The sequence below is a fragment of the Pinus tabuliformis genome, chromosome 5_2 (assembly GCF_031772625.1).
Source record: "Pinus tabuliformis cultivar Carrire ecotype Pingquan chromosome 5_2, CPIR1, whole genome shotgun sequence".
Lineage (NCBI taxonomy): Eukaryota > Viridiplantae > Streptophyta > Pinopsida > Pinales > Pinaceae > Pinus > Pinus tabuliformis.
In genome coordinates, this window is record NC_142306.1 from 847,959,153 (window position 1) to 847,981,207 (window position 22,055).

The following is a 22,055-nucleotide window of genomic DNA, read 5'->3' on the forward strand; positions in this document are numbered from 1 at the left end:
ACTTAATATTATTAGTAATTTTTTAATAATTAAGAATTGAACATTATGATTTTTATTATTTAAAATGTGTTTTTGAATGTATTTAGCTCCCTAAAAATCTCCAAGCCACTTAAATTTTATAGATTATATAGATGACACTGACCATTCCAAGAAATCCAAACTAGATTTCAAACAAAATCAACTAGAAAGTATGCCTCAAGTCAAAAACATCTAATGGTTAGATTATACTTTTAAGGAAAAATACTCTACTCAAAAACATTTTATTGTAACTCCAACTGCAGTAACATATGTTCAAACACACATTTTCCAAACTTGAATTGACAATTACATCTGACCACCTTTGTCTTCGCACTATTCTCTCTATGAACATATTTCAAACTAATGATTTCTCAAAGTCGTCATTTGAAATTTAAAGAACTTATATTCCATGGGAGAGGAGTTTATTTGGGTTGTTACGATTATTGGTCATGGATAGGTAGAATTGAATTCTATGGAAAGAGAAATATTCCTAGTTTGTGGGAGGTTGTTGGAACTAGTTGGATGTGAGAGTTTATCTTCAAATGGATAGTTCTTAGATTATTGTGAAGTTGAGAAATTTTCTTAACTTGTTGATTGGGTGTTGTATATTTTTCTATCACCTGTCGCGTAAGTGCTTTAGGAGATATAGAATCCTACTAGAGACAACCTATGGGTTGATGAGAGACCAGTGCCTAGGACATTGTAATTAATGTTGTCATATTTATCTTAAAGACTTATAACACCATAGTTTGTCACAAGAAATTCAAATTGGATTGATTCAGAACCATTCATAAAGATACAATATATGAAGCAACTTAAACACAAGAAATAATCCTCAACTAGTGGTGGCCAAATCAGATTAAGAATTTGCAGCAAATTAATTATAGAGACAGATGTAATGGTAGAAGACAGTAAAGGACAAATCTATCATAAAAAGCTTAAATAATAATTATGTATATCTAGATTTGGAGAGAAGAGAAAGTAAGGAAATGCTTATGGAATGATGAGATGCATGAAGCGACTTTTAAAGACTGAATTGTTATCGGGAAAACTAGTGTCCATTCAGAGCTACTAGTCCCACTAAGACGGGTAGCTATCTTAGAAACAAACAATTTAAAGTCACTTGTGTTTTCCTTTATGAGAGATAGATGAGAGAGAAGCAGAGAGTACCAACCTCAGTCTTTCGCTAGCCTCCTTGCTTGTTTCCTCTCCCCCTTGATAGAGCTTTCGCCACTCCTTTCTCACTTGTCCCGCTTCAAAGAACACCTGTAGAGTCAAAGAAGCAAAATACCATCAAAGCATAGAGATCTATAACCATAAACAATATAGGATTAGATGTACATTAACCATACAGATTCATACACAAATACAAGATTCAGAGATATACAAGTATATGGAGGAAAAATCAAATAGATTTATTTAGAGAAGTAGTAGAAGAGAGGATTACAACCAAGCTGTCTGATCCAGTGCCATCCTCCCAGCATGAAATCCCTCTTCACCTCATGAAAAGCTAGATCACCCAACAATACAATGTTGCACAGAGAAACCAACAGCACTTCGTTACAAAATACAAAATTCTAGCCTCTGGATCTCTAGGATGAGGGATCCATATATAGATACTTGCAGGTGGGTGAGTCAGCTTCTGGGATTTTGATTAGTGTCATTTCACTGATAGTGCTTGGTTCCACTTGGAGATTTCATGATATCTTACTCATCCTTGGGCAAATTCAGAGAGGCAAGTGTCACAGGGGAAGTTTCTAGAAGATTCCCTAGGTTTCCACTTAGCAAACTGCCTCTGCCATTTGTGAAGGACTTTTCAGTATGCATCGCACCATTTGCGTGTTGCAAGTGAGATGCATCGCACCCTTAGCATGGAGCAGTCTGTATGGTCCAGTTTTGACCAGTTCTGAGCAAATTTCAGGGAGAACTTTTGGGAAATGATGTAATTAGCTGACCTTGTTCCTTTAGGGTATGAAACAACACTTTTAGGAGTTTAGAAGCCCTTGGTTTATGGACATATGTGATTGGGGTTGTAGTGCCCAAATATGTCTTTAACATGAATTTCCAAATTAATACATGCATTATCCATCAATAACTTGATCTAAATGAATCTGCATTTAATGGGAAATATATCTAGCTTTTATGTGACACGCAATCTGAGAAGAATATTTAACACATATGAAAATATAGAGGAAGGTGAAACATATTACAATCCAATAAGTTGGAATCACCAAAAATCTTGTATTAATCTTCTGAGAAAAGAGTGTACACCAAGATTCATACATGCCTTTATGAAACCAGGAAAAGGTCCCTTAATAGAAGTCTTTCCAAAAATTATGAACCCTCTTTAAGTTTTTCTTCCCTCCATTTATAAGGAGAGGGAGAGCTTGAAAAAAATTACAAAAATATCTTAGCCTGAGGTCCAACTTTCTAATCGACTTACTGTCTTGACGTACGAAGGCTTTGTCGCCCAAATCATTGCAACAGAAGGATTCCTTTCTTTAAAATATAACCATAACATAATAAAAAAACATGGGAAGAACTAAATGATTATTATAGGAAAATATCTCCACGCCAATTCCTATGATGGCCTCTGATTAGGGCACATCTCTACCACAATGTGCCTCTTCCATTACTCGGCCAGTTCACTTGTCTCTTTCCGCCTTAACAACTTGAATTCCCCATTTTTTGGAGTTGGGAGAGATCACCCATGATGGCCTTAGTAATGCTCTATAACACAGTTGTCACCTCATCCATCTCTTTAAATTCTCTGTATTTCACTATTGGAGTGCTATATGCCCTATAATATAGCCATACTATTATATCAGAGCTTATACCCTATTGGAACTTTTACTATTAAAAATGTTACAACACAATGAGTCCCGACATCCATTGGCCCCATTTTGCATTTCTTCATCATAGGACCGAGGGTTGTGACCTGGTGTTTAGCCTTAAGGCACTATGGACTTCTATTCCTGCTCGAGGGCCATTTTTCCTTTGTAAAGGTGTTTGCACCCCTTTCCTTTAATTACTTCTAGTGACCATTTGCTAGCCTAATATCAAAACCCCTCTTCATTGGATGTTTCCAATCGAGGGAATAACTTTGGAGTTGTTAAATGCGCATTCTCTAATCGTCGATCTCTAATTATGATGTCATTATTTCCACGTGGCACTTCTTGAGTGGTGACACATGTCACCTTGATTTCCCCCTTAGGACCCCTCAAAACACAAAAAATTCATGCCACGTCCTTATGTACCACCATGTCATACTGACATCAGATGCCACATAGCTTCTTCGGAACCAATCATATTCCACCACACGTCCCACTAGAGGAGATAAAAAAGGCCAGTCCCACTTTAATTTTGTGATGAATTTCTTTGTTAACCTGTTTTAGCATTCCCCAGAGGTTTAACACTATCGGCGCTTTCCCACATTTCTTAATAGTATCTACACTTTCATATCGCAACATTCTCAAGGTTGTCACCTTGAAAAACGCTGATATGTGATTTCCAATGTGTCAATCGCGGATATGCTCTAATGCACCATGGACCTCCAACATGCAATATGTGATCGACAATGTGTCGATCACCTATGTCCCCTGGACCTTGCCGATGTGCCGATTCACCGTGGATATCCACTATGTGATATCTCCTAGACCTCCGAGATGCTCTTTTCCCTTCCTTTCTAAGGCCTTAAACCCTTAAAATTCAACAAGCCATATCTTCTGATCAAGGAGTCCATTTTTGGACTTCCACATACCGTTGGAAAGTGTTTTTAGAGAAATTTCCAATGGAGAGGGTTTGATTTGGGCTTTGAGTGCTTTTGAAGCTTGGAATATGACTAAAAATGTCTCTACGCATTTACTCTTTGAAAAACTGAAAACACATTTTGCAGTAAGTGACAACACTGGCTCCAACTCGGGACAATGCCTTGTTGGCAAGGTGCTAAGAACCTACATAATAGTAGCCTTCACCATTGGGCATGGATTCAAACATATAATGAATCTATAAAACTAGAAAATATCCATGGAACTTTACTTGCTAGGATTCCTTTCCTTATAATATTGAAATGGATAAATATAAGCCCTAACTACTGGAAATCAAATGCTTAGCTGGTGAGCTTATTTATATACAGCTCCTACTTATGTACAAGGCTCAAGTCAGCCAAGTGAGCTTAACCTTTCAATGATACCATCCCAGCATCAGAGTACTGGACCTTATGCCATCGTTCTCTAGAATCTTTTACTAGTTAAAATAGGCATGTACTACATAAAATCTTCAAACAAAAACTTGATACATACCCAAAAAAAAACATCTAATGCTGACCAAAGAATGTTGTCATGTTGTCAACGACTGGGTCATAGAACTAACGAGAGAAAATTGTAGCTGCCTCATTTTCTTGAAAATTCTATTGACCAATATCTTCTTGGTTAGGGCAGCCACAAACACTACTTGGCTCTTTTTCTTTTTCATAGATGGGCCTAGAGTGGGGAAGTGGATTCTCTTCTTTGAGGACTTCAGGTTTAAAGTAGTTTGGAGTTTAGGACTCCTTCTTCTTTTTATAGTTGGATCTAAAGGCCCCTTCCCCTTGTCAGCTCGCTTAGGAGGCTCTTGGGAGGAAGTGCCTTCATTTTGGTCTTGTCCCCTCGATCTCTTTCTAAATGACCGAAGATCATATTTCTTGTGCAGTTGAGCCATCTTGAAATCAGTGAACTACTTGCAGTAATCATCAACCTCACCCTCGTTTAGTGTTGCATCAATATCATCCTCGTCTTCTTCTTTCGTTTTGACTTCTTGTTCTTCATTTGAGAAAGAGGAATACAGGTTCCCCTGAAATTTATTGGCATCTAGCATCTACTCCTCTGGATCATCTTCTATATATAATGGAGGATTTATGTGGTCTTGTTGTTCTTACCTCTCCCTTGGCAATATCTGCAAGGGAGGCCTTATGTATTGGGGATTGAAACCTCGATTAGCATCTGTGAAGTTTTGTTATTGAGAGTTTCTATTTTCTAAATCCATTCTTTTCCTTTTATTTATTAACCTCTCCATACCCTCCATCAACTCTTTCATGACTTGAGGAAGTTGGCTCCTCTTTCCCCTTTTTCTTCTCTCCAGGGTCAATTCTGCTTCTTTACTTCCTTGTTGATGTAAAATTTCTACCTCGAGAGAATTATTATCGGTGGTTTTTTCCTTGCAAATCCTTCTGAATATTAGCCTTTCTGGGTCATATATAGATGGAATTCTTTGCCGAGAGGTATCTGACTGGGTATGGGGCCTCTTGAAATCCATGGTGATGAACTTATGAATTTAAAGTGGATTCATCAGGATATTTACAATAAGATTCAAATAGTGGAGTCACCAAGGTGAGAGTTCTTCAACCCGCACTTCCCTTTCCCACTTGATAAATGGAATGTAAAAAAATTGTACCCAGGGAAAAATATTCTGATTCATTCCCTGGAAACGACACCAAAAAGATGTTGTAGATTTTTCTATCACCTATCACACAAGTGCTTCACGATATATAGAAGCCTCCTAGAGACAACCTCTGGGTTGATGGGAGAACAATGCCTATGACATCTTAATTAATGATGTCAAATTTATCTTAAAGACTTACAACACCATAGTTTTTCTAAGAAATTCAAATTTGATTGATTCATAACCATTCATAAAGATACAATATATGAAGCAACTTATACATAGGAATACACAGAATATAATCCTCAACTAGTGGTGGCCAAATCAGATTAAGAATTTGCAGCAAATTAATTGTTGAGACAGATGTAATGGTAGAAGATAGTAAAGGAGAAATCTATCATACATAGCTTAAATGTTAAGAATTATGTATATCTAGATTTGGAGAGAAGTGAAAGTAAGGAAATGATTATGGAATGTTGAGATGCATGGAGAGCTTTTTAAAGACTGAATTTCCACATTAATACAGGAATTATCCATCAATAGCTTGATCTAAATGAATTTTCATTTAATGGGAAATATATCTAACTGCTACGTGACTACAATCTGAGAAGAATATTTAATACATATGAAAATACAGAGGGAGATGAAACATACTACAATCCAATAAGTTGGAATCACCGGAAATCGTGTATTAATCTTTTGAAAAAAGAGCGTACATCAAGATTCATACATTCCTTTATGAAACTAGGAAAAGGTCCCTTAAGAGAAGTCTTTCTAAAAAATTTGAACCCTCTTTAAGTGTTTCTTCCCTCCTTTTATAAGGAGAGGGAGAGCTTGAAAACAGTTACAAAAATATCTCAACCTCAGCTCCAGTTGTCTGATCTACTAGCTATCTCAGCGTCTGATAGCTCTGCTGCCTGAAATGATTACAAAGGTTTTGATTCCTTTCTTGAAAATGCAAAAATGATAGAATAAAAGACAAAAGGAAAAATAAACGATGATAGAGGAAAATATCTCCACGCCACTTCTTGTGATGGCCACGGATCAGGCCACGTCTCTAACACAATGTGCCTCTTCCATTACTTGGTCGGTTCACCTATCTCTTTCCGCCTTAACAGCTTGAATTCCCCATTTTATGGAGCCATGAGCAATCACCTGTGATGGCCTTAGTAATGCTCTATAACACATTTTCCAACTCATCCATCTCTTTAACTTCTCTGTATTTCACTATCGGAGTTCTATATGCCTTGTAATACAACCATAATGTTATATTAGAGCTTATACCTGATTAAAAATTTTACTCTTAAAAACGTTACAAAACAACGAGTCTCGATATCCTTTGGCCCCTTTTGTTTAGCCCCTTTCTGCATTTCTTCATCATAGGACCAAGGGTTGTGACCTAGTGTTTAGCCTTAAGGTGCCAAGGCCTTTTGTTCTTGCATGGGGGCCATTTTTCCTTTGTAAAGTGTTTCGTGCCCCTTTCCTTTAATTTATTCTAGTGACCATGTGTTAGCCTAATATCGGAGGCCCTCTTCATCGGAGGTTTTTTTGTCGGGGGAGTAACTTTGGAGTTGCAACAATCTCATTCTCTGATCGTCAATCTTTGATTATGATGTCATCATTGCCACATGGCACTTCTTGAGTGGTGACACATGTCACCCTAATTTTTCCCCCTCAGGACCCCTCAAAATACCAAAATTTCCTGCCACATATCCTTTTGTACCACCACATCATACTGACATCAGATTCCACATAGCTTCATTTGAACCAATCATATTTTACCATGTGTCCCATTAAAGGAGATAGAAAAGGCACGTCCTACTTTGATTTTGCAATGAATTTATTTGTTAACTTGTTTTGGCGTTCCTTGGTGGTTTAACACTATCGACTCTTTCCCGCATTTCTTAATAATATTGGCGATTTCATATAGCAACATTCTTAAGGTTGTAACCTTGAAAAACACCAATATATGATCGTCGATGTGCCGATCTCTGATATGCTCCGATGCGGCATGGACCTCTGACATGTGATATGTGATTGTTGATGTGTCGATTGCCTATGTGCCTTGGACCTCGTCGATGTTCTAATTCTCCATGGACCTCCGATATGCGATATGTGATATCTTCCGAACCTCTGATATGCTCCTTTTACTTCCTTTCAAAGGCTTCAAACCCTTAAACTTTAACATGCCATATCTTCTTATCCAAGAGTCCATTTTTGGACTTCCACATACCATTAGAAATATTTTTCAAAGAAATTTCCAATGGAGAGGGTCCAATTTTAGCTTTAAGTCCTTTTGAGGCTTGGAATATGACTACAAACTTCTCTATTCATTTACTCTTTGGACAGCTAGAAACACATTTTGCAGTAGGTGAAAACACTGTGCAATAAAGATAACTTCTCTATCTTGAGATAACACTCTTGTATTTATTTATGTAACAATATTTTGATTAATTAAATGTTTTTGTGAAATTCTAATTTGGTATTAGAGTAGGTCTAGGCCTCAGTACTTCAAAAGAGGGCCTAGGAACATAGAGACAGTAACTAGTGTGTTGTGAGCTAAGTGTGTTGTTTACACGTATGTATGTTTTTCCATCAAATAAACTTATTGCATGGAAGGAGAAGAGACTAGCTATCATAGATGAATTTTTTTTTAGAAGCAAGCCAGTATTGTTGAATTTTTTCCTATTTGATAGGTTTATCACTACAACTTGAAGCAGAAGAAATTGTTGTTGAATCAAGAGGATGTTGGAGGGCTAAGTGGCCAGTATGACCTACATTTGTTATGGGAGGCTATTTTACAACAACTAGGATGGATTCTAGCTATTTTTATGTGCGATCTGCGGCAGTTTATTGGGCAAAGTGAGATGAGCTCTAATTGGGATGTAGAACAAGAGATAAAGAGAAGAAGTGAGAAGTGATATGTGGGCAAGATGGTGAGAACTTATTTTATAATTTTTATGTCTTTAGAATCTTGGATGAATATGGGCATAACTAATTTGTTAGAATTATTTACTCTAACAAATGACAGATGAAGTATGGAGTATCGAAGACAAAGATTGAGAAAAGAAGAAGCAATGAAAGATAGACTCATGATGAAGTATGACAAGAGGACAATTGTGACAAATATGAATAATGAAAGACAAAGAAGAATTTAAAAAGAAGGGCAAATAAGGAAGTCTCTAATGAAGAGGTAGAACAAACATAATGCATGGAGGTGGAGTGAATGACCTTATATTGAGCTTATGAGTTCTACAAAGAAGTTGTGCTAACATTTGTGTTGTTGTAAGAAATACTTAATATTTTTTGTACCTAAGACAAAATGATGTAATTGAGTAGGGGTGCATGATTGGATGTACCCGACAACCCATAAGTTTTGTTCCAATATGTAAATCTTAGCCATAGTCAAGTTGATTTCCCAAGTGTTTTGTAAGTCATGTTGAGTCAAGCATACATGCATTCATGTGATAACACATGTAATTGTGTAGGGGATGTCCTTATTATGTACAGGGAAGATGTGACATCAAGTTATGGAATTGACCATTTAAGTGATTATATAGATTTTTTTTTAGATTTACACATGTAACTAGCAAGGGAGTAATGTTAGTTACATTTTTGGTGGAAGAGAACCTTGTTCTAATCAAGATATGAAAGATCCTAGGTAAGTAAAAATGTCTCAATTGTTTCATATTATAGTATTTAAATGTACATCTCTTAAATTATGTTAAATTACTAATTAAATCGTTTTGCAGGATACAACAATTTTTATAGGTATCTTAATGAGAATTCATACAAATTTTTGGGCCCACGATACACATAGGGTGGAATTCTTAAAATACAAATTTGAAGAAACATCTCATGGACTATTTAGAGGGTTTGTTTCATAATTTCTTCAAAAAAAGTAGAGTCACCTAATTTTCTAGAACATATTTAAAACATGTGTGGGATCAATAGGGTTTATTTGCAAAAAAATCCTAAGTATGAGCATCCTTTAATGATCTTAGAGTGGGAGTGGGAGAATATACTAGAGGATTAAAAGGAGAAGAGAATGAGAAAAGAGGGAAAGATTCCACCTAGTCTAGGAAGGTATATGATATTTTAATAAGATGCCACCTAGTCTAGAAACATTGACAAATATGGTTTCTACTGTGGATACTCTGAGACTAAGCTCAAAAGAAATGAACCACAGATGCCTAAAATCCAGAATCATTTCCCTGTATGGAGGGGATACATGGAGTGAAACTATTTTACTCGAAAATTTCAGAATGAAGATAACAAGAAGAGCTGCAGAACTATTTATCCTACCACAAAGCTCTTCTTCTATCATCATTCAGATTGGTCCTGATGATGGATCCCTGTTGGGATTTGAAACGTTGACAAATATGGTTTCTACTGTGGATAATCCAAGACTAAGCTCAAAAGAAATGAACCACAGATGCCTAAAATCCATAATTAGTTGTACAATTTCCTTTAGTTAACCTAAAAATTGTGATATCTAAAAAATTTCAAACCTTTTGTTGACTCCTAGACACCTCTAAAGTGAAAAAGGAAAGGCTCAAAAAATATAGAAAACATGAACTTTGTTAGGAAGCTTACATGAAACTAAAAGCATGGTTTGTACGTACCGAAACGTAAAACCATGTCACTCCTATCATAATCCAACTTTTATCCAATAAGAAAATTTTGTGATCTTATGTAATGTAGGGGATAAATTCAACATTGTGACCACCGAAGAAGATCTTCAGATTAGGTACAAGGTCATATTTCAAACCATGGTTGAATATTGACAAAGCATGGGGTAAACACAATCTACCTTATCAAAAACATGGTAACTAAAATCAATGGACTTTAATTGTTGATTGCTTGTAAAATTTATTCACAATGGGTCTTCCCCATAAATTAATTTGTCTATTTCTTTTAATCAAGAGGGAAATAATACTAGTGAGGAAAAAAATGGACAACACTTCCTGCATGATGGTGGAGTGAAAATCGACCATGATGATATTATGGATATAAAATCATAATTATGATTGAAAATATTAATATTTACTTGCAAATGGTGCACTTATAATTTTATTATTTCAATGGCAGGGCATTTGAGATGAGGATTCTTAGAGAGAAGAGGAACACACAACATCTGAACCAATGGATTCATCTAGTCCACCCACTAAAGAAACATTGTAATGATTTATGGCCATCAATATTTTAGCAACAATGTTGTAGCCTTAAGAGTCTCGACTTTAATATGTCAACTCGAGGTTTGTGCAAACTTAAGAGGTATCGTACAACATATATGCAATTTATAGTTTTTTCCTTTTTTGTCAATGCAATCTAATCTATGGGAACTATTTCTTCCTTTATCAAGTTAATGGAGTGGTTAAGCTAATTAGTATTAAACTTAATTTGTATATCCTATTAGAAGGTGAAAAATTAAAGAATCAAAGTGTAGGGATTGAAATTGTAGAATTAAAGTAGGAAACAAATGAAATAAAAATGCTAGAAAGTAAGCCCCCTTGGGGGAGCTCGCTTGGAAATACCATGAAAATTTAAAGTAAATGCGAGGACAAGGTTCCATGTTCAAATCCTTTAGATTTTCTAACCCATGGTCACATGTTGGGGGTGGCACAAACCCACCTAGGGGTTATAGTGGAGTCGACGTCGTGTCACATGAGTATGAGACCAGTCCAATTGTTGATTCCTCTAGCAAAAAAATAATGATGGAAAGTAAAGATGCAAGAATTAAAACTATACTTACTGGAATCAACAAATTACATCATGTTGTAGGGAAACAATTGTATGCTACTATTGCAAAAAAGTAAACCAATCCACTTAGCAAACTAGAAATATTTTCTGAAATTGTTCTAGGTTTAAATTTTGCATAATAACTTTATTTTACACTCAAAATATCTCATTGGAAATCTCTCGTTTATCAATTTTGTTTGAAAACATGGCTTTGGTGTGCCAACAGTACATCGTGCTTTGATATTTCCCTTAAATTGTTGTTTATGGCCTCAAAATAGCCCTTGAAGTTGTAATAGATATGACTTAAAAATATATAACAATGCAAAATATACCCAATAATGCAATTAAATCCAAGAGCCAATACAAGAGAAAGATAGAGAAACTTTAGATCTTCACTAATATCAAACCCTTGAGATAGGATAACACCATACAATTACTCCTTAAAGAAGGAGAACACTCCACAAGCCATATGCGTGTCCACACAATAATCCTTGACATCTCTCAATGGAAAATCTCTAACCTCTATATAAACTTCATACATACAATACCATGAGACATGTGAAATTTTGAATCAAAAAACAAAATAATTTACTAATGATTTGATAATATCCTTACATTGGTTACAAACGTGTAGCCTTCAACTATATATTCCCACCTCAATACAGATTTCGCTTATATTGTTTCACTTGTTTTTAAAAAATGTATTAATTCGAGAGTTTCATTGACGCACTGTTTTATAACAAAAAATTATTTGTGAGTTGTAAACGGTGAATAAAGTATGTTTCCCGTGTTTTTTTAATACGTGGATTTCATACAATATATACGTACGTGATATCCACACAAATTTTAGTTGGTAGGTTTTACACTATATATATTTCATATATACACGATCAAAGTTATGTCCGACCTTTTATTTTTTTTTAGTTTTTTTTTGTGTGTATATATATATATATAATTGTATAAATTTATGTATGTAGTATAGTAATAATGTATTTAAAATGTTTATATATATGAATAATTTTATATATAAAAAGGCTAAAAATATTGAAGATATCACATAAAATTAAAATAAACTTGTCAAATAATTTAAAAGAAGAAGTCACAGAAGCAGAGCATTGAAATGATGAAAGCAATTTAATTTGACATTACAAATGGAAAGCGCCAAAATTGCATATATTAGGAAACCATCGAAAGCATTTAATCAAATATGTGATCTCTTGAAGCCAAATAAGCTTCATGCAACCAAGATAAACATGTGAAGATCAAGTAAAATCAAGCAACCGGAGTGAGAACCACAACGACCATAATGAAGGATATATCAAAACATGATCGAATCTTGAAACATCAAAAAGTTGAAAATTCAAGTAATAAAGATGAAAAGAATCAACAGTCGCCCAAATGCAAGTAAAGAAGGGAGTTATCCAAAAAACAGAATGGGGGCCTCATCATTTTGTGCCAAAATGAAGGGGATTTGTTGGAAGGCCAACAACTCACTCGGTGAACCAATTATCTTTGGTAAAGTGATCCGAAAATTATGAAAATCAAGGAATAAATATAAGGTGTTATGGAATATTGATGCTTAAATACCTTCAGAAGTTTCCAGTTTGATTTGTATGAACAATATTTGGACATTTGCAACATGCCTAAATCTTTTCCACCATAATTCAAAAGCAAGATAAGTATAAACCCAAAGTGCAAACAATAAACTTTCTTGGAAAAGAGCTTAGGGAAGGACAAGGAGACCACATAAATCATAGTATTAATTCAACTTTAACACCATAGGCATGGCCGCTACTACGAACAAGTATCTATAGCCTTGACATGGATGCCTTTTAACCCAATGAAATGTCTTTATGCTACCTATTAGATATAGATTCAAAGTTTTTCTTTTGGGAATGATTGCTTTTCTTATGAGAATTACTTGGAAATTAACTTAAGGTCGTTGTCCTAACTCAGTAACCATCTAACGACAGTGTCATTCACAAGAACTAACAAAAGTGAACAAGTCGGTTTGTGATGAGACCTCTTGTCTTTTAGTCTTACGACGAAAGGCCATTACCCTGGCTTGGTAACCAGTAGAGGCAATGTCACTTTTGTCAGGACCCATGATCATGGTAGGTTGACTTGTAATGGGACTTCCTATGTCTCCATTAATCCTCTTATGTTAAAAATTAACTATGATTGTGATTAACCTTTAATGGGTTACTTAATAGATGAGGAGGCAAATCTTCTCCTTAAAAGGAAGCGATGGCGTGAAATTTTTTTCAATGACTAATGTTTAGTGGTCAGTGTTTCTTCCCTAAAGACTCATAAACTAATAAGCAAACCATTATGTCAATATCTTCCTCTTGGGTTTAAGACGAAGCTTTTAAATAGTGGTGGAAAGTGTAAGACAAACATTAAGTACAATTCAACAAATAAGTTTACAAAATCATAAACTTAACTTATCATGAGGGTTGAGCGTCAGCAAAAAGAAAACATATTCAAAGAATTTTTTTCCTTAATGATAAGATTTGTTTTATTTGTAACAGAGGATAAACATTTTTCCCTATAATCATGCCAAGGAGAACCCGAAAACATTAAAATCTACCCCTATTCAAACGAAGAAGAGAAGGACCAGGGAGATCTACATATGACAAACCAAACCAAAACAAAAGCATGAAAATAGGCCAAAAGCAAATGAACATCCACTAATGTACTAATCAAATCATAAGCCAAGAATGATCAAAATGTAGGTATGATACGAAGTTTTGAAAACTCACATATTGTATTCCCTTTAATATTTAATCCCTTTTATAAATATACACTTGGCCTTCAAAGTTAGATATCGTGTGAGATGTTTAATGATTTAACCTTTCATTACACCAAAGAAATAAAGCACTACACAAATTGAAAATAAATTTGCATTTATAAGGTTTATTTCAAAGAAAGTAAAACTATAACAATTAGATTTTCATAAGAGAATTTTAATGAATGATTAATTCACTTAAGTATCGTCATTCGATAGTTATTAAATATTCCAAGATGAACAAGAATAAAAAGTGTAACAAACAAAGTTAAGTAACTTCCCTAACATAGTCGTGATGATGACTCATCCTTAGCTTTATCACAAACAACTCCCACAATTGCATTATTCAACAAGAAAGAGCAAAAGTCAAAACACAAACTAGTCTACTTCTAAAACCTACCCTACACTACACAATGGTTACAACATCAAGCAAAGTTGTATTTCCAATCTAACCATCAAATCAATGTTGAAATATGGAAACAAGAATATTCCAATTTAATTTGTCCTTGAATTAAATTGTGAATTAAAATCAAATTTAGTCTTAACAGCTACTTGGAAATAATTAATTAATTTATTTTAAATTAATTAGTTGGAGAAATTCAAGTTAGAAGTCTTTCTAAAGTCATGCAAGATTTATCCCTTAAATTAAGGAGATAAGATTGAGTTATGTTTGAGTTGTAATTAGTTAACTCAGTTTACTAAGTTAAGTCCAGTTAAATTAGTTCCAAACTGTTTGAGGAACTAATAGTGAGTTAACAGTCAGTTGATGCATTAATGCACTCAACTAGTGCTACTCCAGTTAACTGAAGATTCCATCATCAGAAACTCATGCATGTCTATTTTGAGAAAGACCCAGTTGATATTAATGTTCAAGGACAATGTACTATCATTTGCATGTGTTTTCTCATGGAGAAAACTCATACATGCAGTCAAGGATTCATCCTTGAGGATTGCGCAGTTTTGAAGGCTAATCATCCACAAGGAACATAGCAAGGAAATAAGAGCTTAGAGGGCAGAGAGGAAGGTTGGAGAGAAGCCAAGATTGCCTGTGAGCATCTATGAGGATTGTACTGAGAGCTGGCTTGCTGTGAGAGCTAAGGCTCTGTATAATTCCTATGTATTTCCACCATGTATGATAATACAATAGTGTGGGGTTTTATTTGAGACTTTCCCCAAAGTATTTTCATGTGTATTGTACCATTGATTCTTCTTCTTCTGGTTATATTGTTTAGCTCGATCTTTAAGCTTCTGTAAATTGATAGTAGAAGTAGGTTATAGTATTATGCTTTGATTTATATTGCATTATCACGTTAACCTATCACATATTTGCTACATGGTATCGAAGCTATGAACAATATACTAAGAAGAGAATTCGAAGTTTGAAGTTCGGGGTTGCAGGTGCAAATCGAATTCATACCATACTTCAAGGTTGCCCAATGGAGTTCTATGGCTTGAGACTCGAGTATGCCTTGGAAGGTAGCTTGAATTACATAGCATGGAAAGATAGAATGGAGGTTGTATTAGAAGACAATGGCTTGAAGGAATTCATTGATCGAGAAATCCCAAAACTAGCTTCAACTAATGCACAAGAGTTGGATGAGTGGAATAAGTGTGTGGCAAAGGCGAGACGGATCATCCTTAAGGGAGTTTGAGACCATATTGTCTCGAGTCTCCATGGGAAGGATACTCCATTTTCAATGTGGAAGATGTTATCTCAAAATCAGACCCTGGAAGCCTGCTAACCAAGAAGACCTTAAGTAACTATTTCAAACCTACTTTAGGCTGAGGCTTAGCCTCCCCAACCTAAGAGGGCTCTCTCAAAGGATTAATGATTTTTTATTATGATTAAGATGGCTAACTCTTGTGAAACAAAGATAGAAAAATGAGAGTGGTGGAAACACAATTAGAAACTACCCATTGGGCTTATGGAGTCAAATCGGTTTCATCATAACAATGATATCAACCTTACATAGAAGTCAGGAAATTTAGAATTCAACCATTCAGAACACACCAGAAGCATATAGGACAACACAGTTTATAAATATGTGAAGGAAATTAGAGCACCATCAGTGATTTCTAAGTAATCACACATCTATAACCCTGCAAATGCTGAGGAGAGGATATTACACAACATTCTGAACAGTAAACTCCTTCTGATTCCTAAGAAGTAAAGCCAAGTCTTGTATTACTAAAACAGAGTTTTTTACATACAGCCAAATATCAGAGCCTTTTTCAATAAATTTCCAACCCCGAGCACATTGCTCTCTCTCCTATATATAGAACTCTTTACAAAGCGGAGATTTCTCCTCCTATGTGAGGGAAACTCGAATTCTGCTTGCTATGACACCTATTCAACTTTAACTACTTATTAAATTCAATAAACTGCTAACTAAATTTTTTAGAAACCTAAGACAATTAGGAGTATAACTCCATATCATGCTGGTAATGGCATTAATTACAATCAAATCTCGTTCCCTGACAAGTGGTCTCCATCAATTTAGCTGTGGTGGATGTTCGAAGCTCCTTACTGGTCCTTAATGTCTTATCCCTTTACCGCTGCTGAGAAATAGGAAACTGACCCTATTTTTATGCTTTTGGTTTCCTAAAAGATATTCGGAAGTAATTAACCATGTTGATCTTCTTGAATTAGTCAACAATCTATTGGAGTGCCACGTCCTTCATGTGCTGTAAGCCTTTCCCATGTACATTTGTGATGACAAAAACTTCTTTAACGCTGATTGAAAAGTCTTCAAATTTGGTCGACTGAACTTTAATTATGCAACTACAGCAGTTTCGTAGCGCGCTACGAAACTGTTGTGTAATAAAAAAACACAGTTTAACATCAAAATCTGACTGACTTGAGCCTCTTTTATCTTGACATATTCCTTTCAACTGCCCTGAAGCTATCAAAACTGAGTGGAGATGTATCATTCGTCAAGAAACTGTAACAAGGAAAATCATCAAAACTTTGAATATAACCTTACTTGTTGTGTGGTTTCCTTAAGGAGATCTTTCCCACTGCCTTAGCTGCAGCTTCAACTCTTCAATTTGCTTCTTCATGACTTTGATCCTAGCTCTCAGCTTTGTATTGACCTTTCTGATGAATTGTGCTTCCTTTATTGCAGGGACAGTCCAGCTACGGAATTGAACATTACAGTCGACCACCTCGGGTATTTGAAATGTTTTGTCCTCCTATCGAGCTTGCATTTGGTTAAAATAAGCTTCCTTGATTGCATGTTTCCTTGAGGCTTTCTTCAGTCTAGCAATTTGAAGGTTTTCCAATTCCAACTTCTTTTTCAACTCTTCAACGCTATCTTCTTCTTGAAGGGTAACTGCTTTACCTTTATCTTTTCCTTCATGAGACCATGTTATCTCCTTTGTTTCATCTGCTTTTGGCAGTATCTCCTGTATCTATTTGAAATTCCTCGTTATGGGTCTTCTTGGCTTAAAGACAAATTGAGCAACCTGATCATCAAACTTGAGCTTTTTCGAGGCTTTGATTCTCTTAGCCTTGTCTTTTCCCGACTCTATCAAATCTGCTTGAACCAGGGGATATTCTTCAATATCAATGGCTTGCAGTAAATCATTCAAGTCTCTCTTTGAAACAGGGCTTTCCTCAGTGACCACTATCTTGCCCTTTTCCTTAGCTAACTGGCTCCTTGTCATTCTTCTCTAGACTACTTCACCTGTAGATGATTCATGTACACCCTCTCTGATATGAGTTTTCTCTTTCTGGGATGGTTGGGGTGTGTCTTGGATCATTAGTGGCTTGGTGGGTTCCCTTACTTGTTTCCTAGCCTTCAACTTTGCAAACCTCCTGGATCTTGTTTCCGCCTGATGACCAGTTGTTGTTGGAAGATCTTTTGTAGCTTGAGGACTGAGACTAGTCTCGTTCTTGAAACCAGACATGAATATGAATGTGGGCCAGTCCCTACCTACTCTCTGGAGTTCATGCAGAACGATTAACTTAACCAAGCCGTGGTGAAATAATGAGGTCTCACATGCTTCTTTCCTTAGCTGCACCTTGTCACACATTTTGCTTAGGCTACGAAATAAGTAGAAAGGTAAATCAAGGGATATCTTTCCTGTAAAATGTAGCAGAAGCTTGAAATGATATAAATACACCTTATTATATCTCCCTTCACGGGTAAGGTACCTCTGTATGCAGGTAAGCAAATTGACATATGAGTCCTTGACATAATTTCTAGGCACATACTTGTTTAAATCTGAGTCAATAACTCCGGCTTTAGAAATTCTTTGCAGGGGGTCATATCAAATTTGAAAATTTTAAACCAACTTTCTTGTCCCCTTGGAATCTCAGTAACTGTGGATATTACCTCTGGTGAAATTTGCAATTCAAGCATCCCAACCTTTGAATTCAGTCCCATGAAATTCAAGGCAAATTCCTTGGTGATTTGTGCATGACCTCCCTGGAGTTTCTCGCAAAAATTCCAACATCCAACCTGCTTGAATGCATGCTCAACTTCTTTGTTTTTCAAGATAATGTCTACACCTTCAGGTTCGTTCCTTAAACATCTGCCTGATCTGTGCTCTTTTCTTTCTGCAGATCCTTCCATGAGACTTCAGCATAATGAAGGTTTGAAATATTGGCATTGCTCAATCCTCAATCCTTGCCTCGCTTGATGACTGCCTCGCTTTATAACTGCCTCGCTTGATGCATAATGCATTCAAATTGAATGCTTACAGATTTCCCTCATGCAATGAATACAATCATAATTATGACTGTGAATGTCTGGCTGTTCTTGGAACTTGCAATCCGAGCGTACTAAGGTACCTAACGACTCTAATGATGCAGATAAGCAGTTGGACATGATAGGCGAAGTGTATAAGCTGACAGTGGATGATGAAACCATAACTGGATCTGACAGATATGACAGTTAGGAAAGATTTGCTACAGATTGCACGAATCTCCCATTTCGTAGCGTAGCCAGTGTAAAAACTGGGTTATGCGCTACGAAATCACCTAGACAGGGTTTTTGCACTACGAAATCACCTAAACATTTTTGTAACACATGAGAACTTTGAAACGAGTTTCGAAATATGATATTCATGTGAGATATGAGACCAATAATAGACTAAAGAAGAGAATTGACCCCTTTTGACATACCAATAAGACTCTTAACAAGACTCCTATTTTGACTCTTTAGACTCTAAAACAAGATGAAAAGACTAGACCCAAAACTGACACCAACCTTTTGACCAACTTAAAAATTTGATGTTCAGAATTTAAAATATTTTTTTCTTAAGTGATAACAGAAGACATTGAAGGACCTCTACCAGAACAATAGAGACTAGAGGAAATTGGCGCTCAAGGATAAGCTTCGAAGAATCAAGATGGAGAAGGGCGATACTATTTCCACATATTTGAACAAGCTCACCACCTGCAGAGATGAGCTTGGAAGTGTGGGAATAACTATTTTCGATGATGATATGATGAGCCATCTCTCCTTGGCCTTCCAAAGAGTTGGAATAACTACCAGGACTCTGTGAATGGAAGAGAGAAATTGCCAGATTGGGAATGGCTGTGGTCAGATCTTATGCAGGTGGAGATCAAGAGGAGCACACGATATGGTTCTTCATCCAAGAATAATGATGAAGAAAATATGGCCTTAGCAAGTAAGGCAAGGAAAGGGAAGGGGAAGGATTCCCATTTCAAATCAAATTCTTCTCGTGGAGGGAAGAAGGGTGACATGTCTAAAGTAAGATGCTTTAATTGTCACAAGATGGGACATTATGCAACTAATTAGCCATTGAAGAAGTCCAACAAGGGATCCTCGAAAGGATCGGAAGGTGAGGCATTAGCCTCTCAATTCAGAATGGAATTTACCCTCATCGCATGCATGGTGTCATCAATGATGGTTTGCGTCTGGTATCTTGATAATGGAGCCTCATTCCACATGACCAGTGATAAAAAAATATTCAATGCCTTGGAGGAGAAAGACCTCAAGATGCGCATAGAGATGGGTGATGACTGAAGGTATAGTGTTTTAGGAGTGGGCACGGTTGCTTTTTAGAGGGAGCATGGAGCTTCTCTCACCTTGACAGATGTGATGTATGTGCCTGGACTGAAGAAGAACTTGGTATCAGTCGCGATGTTGGAGGACAAAAGCTACAATGTTGTCTTCAGTAAATGAAAGGTGTTCCTAAGACACATAGCCACGGGTTAGACTAAGAGGATAGGGATTCGGGTGAAGAATCTCTATAAAATAGAGGTAGATGATTGTGCATCATTGAGTATGAAAGCAGAACTGGTGCAAAGCCAAGACATTGGCGAGTTGTGGCACAGGCAGTTTGACCATTTGCATCATGGGGTTTTGAAGATAATGCAGCAAATATCTATAGGACTTCCCAAAGGTAAGCTTGAGCAAGTTGACACATGCAAAGGTTGTACCTTGGGAAAGTACACCAAGTCTGTTGGGTTGTGTTATATTCTTTCCACGTAGTTAATAGGGGGTTTGAAGGGCACCCGTAACCCCACTTTATGGGGTCCATATGCTAGGTTGGGCGGACCCACCTATGGTTTTGTGCATGATTTTCGCACATGTTTTTTGGACGCGATGATTTTCGGTCCATGGTATTGGACGCGATGGTTTTTGATCCATGGTATTGGATGCTTCGACATGTATAAATATGTATTGTAACATTGAAAGGAACATAATGAAAAATCAAGCTGGTAGTCCCGGTTTTGGGATCCAGGGAAAAATATCTGTGCATATGTGTTTTATGGGTTATGCTCTCGCATTGTTTATTTTCTTTGTTTAAGAATTTGTATGCAGGTAATTTATGTACAGGGTTAAAACCTATATTTGGTATCAGAGTTGTTTTGGCTTCAAGGGGACGCCTTTGTTGTTGAGGGGTTTCACTCGGGCCTGTGGTAGACCCTGTTCAATGGGAGATCTGCGAGATCGATTCTGGTGGTGAAAGAAGATGGCGAGCAGTGGAAAGATAGAGATTGAGAGGTTCAATGGTCATAATTTTGAGTTGTGGAAACTCAAGATGGAGGATCTGTTGGTGGATAAAGATCAGTGGATCGCGGTAGATCCGGGTACTAAACCATCGGGAGTGACCGATGAAGAATGGAAGAAGTTGGATCGGAAGGAAAAGAGCATAATACGATTGTGTGTCTCAATTCAGTATTGCTGAATGTATCAGGGGAAGCTACGGCAAAGGCTTTGTGGGTCAAGTTAGGGACTTTGTACCAATCTATGTCTCTGGTGAATAAACTGTTCCTGCGGAAAAAGCTGTATAACCTAAGGATGAAAGATGGAGACTCGGTGACAAAGCATCTGAATACGTTTAATATTGTGGTAAGTCAGTTATTATCTGTTGATATTAAAATTTCAGATAAAGATAAGTGCATCAGTCTGTTGTGTTCTCTACCAGATTCGTGGGATAGTCTGGTTATTGAAATAGGTAGCAATGCAACTGCTTTGCAGTTTGATGAAATAGTCTCAGCCTTGCTGACGGAGGAGATGAGACGGAAAAATATGGACAACCAGAATGGTGATGCCTTGTCTGTACGAGGACGGTCCCAGAACAGAAACAAAAATAAGTCATCGAGTGGGAGATCTAAATCTAGAGGGAGATCTAAATCTCCAGGAAAACCTACAAAGGTGGTGTGCTGGAAATGTGGAAAGGAAGGGAACTTCAGAAGGGATTGTAAATCTAAAGCTCCTGATAAAGGAAAGGGATCTGATGATGCTCCTTCTGCAGAGGCGAAAACCACCTCAGATGAAGGTGGGGATGTGTACTTGGCTTCTTCAAGTACACATGTAGATCATGAGGCATGGTTGATTGACTCAGGTGCATCCTTTCACTTCACTCCCCATAGAGAGTGGTTCTGCGAGTATGAGAAATACGATGGTGGTGATGTCTTCTTAGGAGATGATAGGAAGGCTAGAATCGTTGGTCGTGGAAAAGTAAAGTTGAAGTTGCAAGGTGGAAGGGTTAGAACACTTTCGAGTGTTCTACATATTCCTGCATTGGCCAGAAATCTGATTTTTGTAAGCAAGTTGGATGATGCAGGTGTAAAGACGGTGTTTGAGAAAGATACCTGCAAGATGGTTCG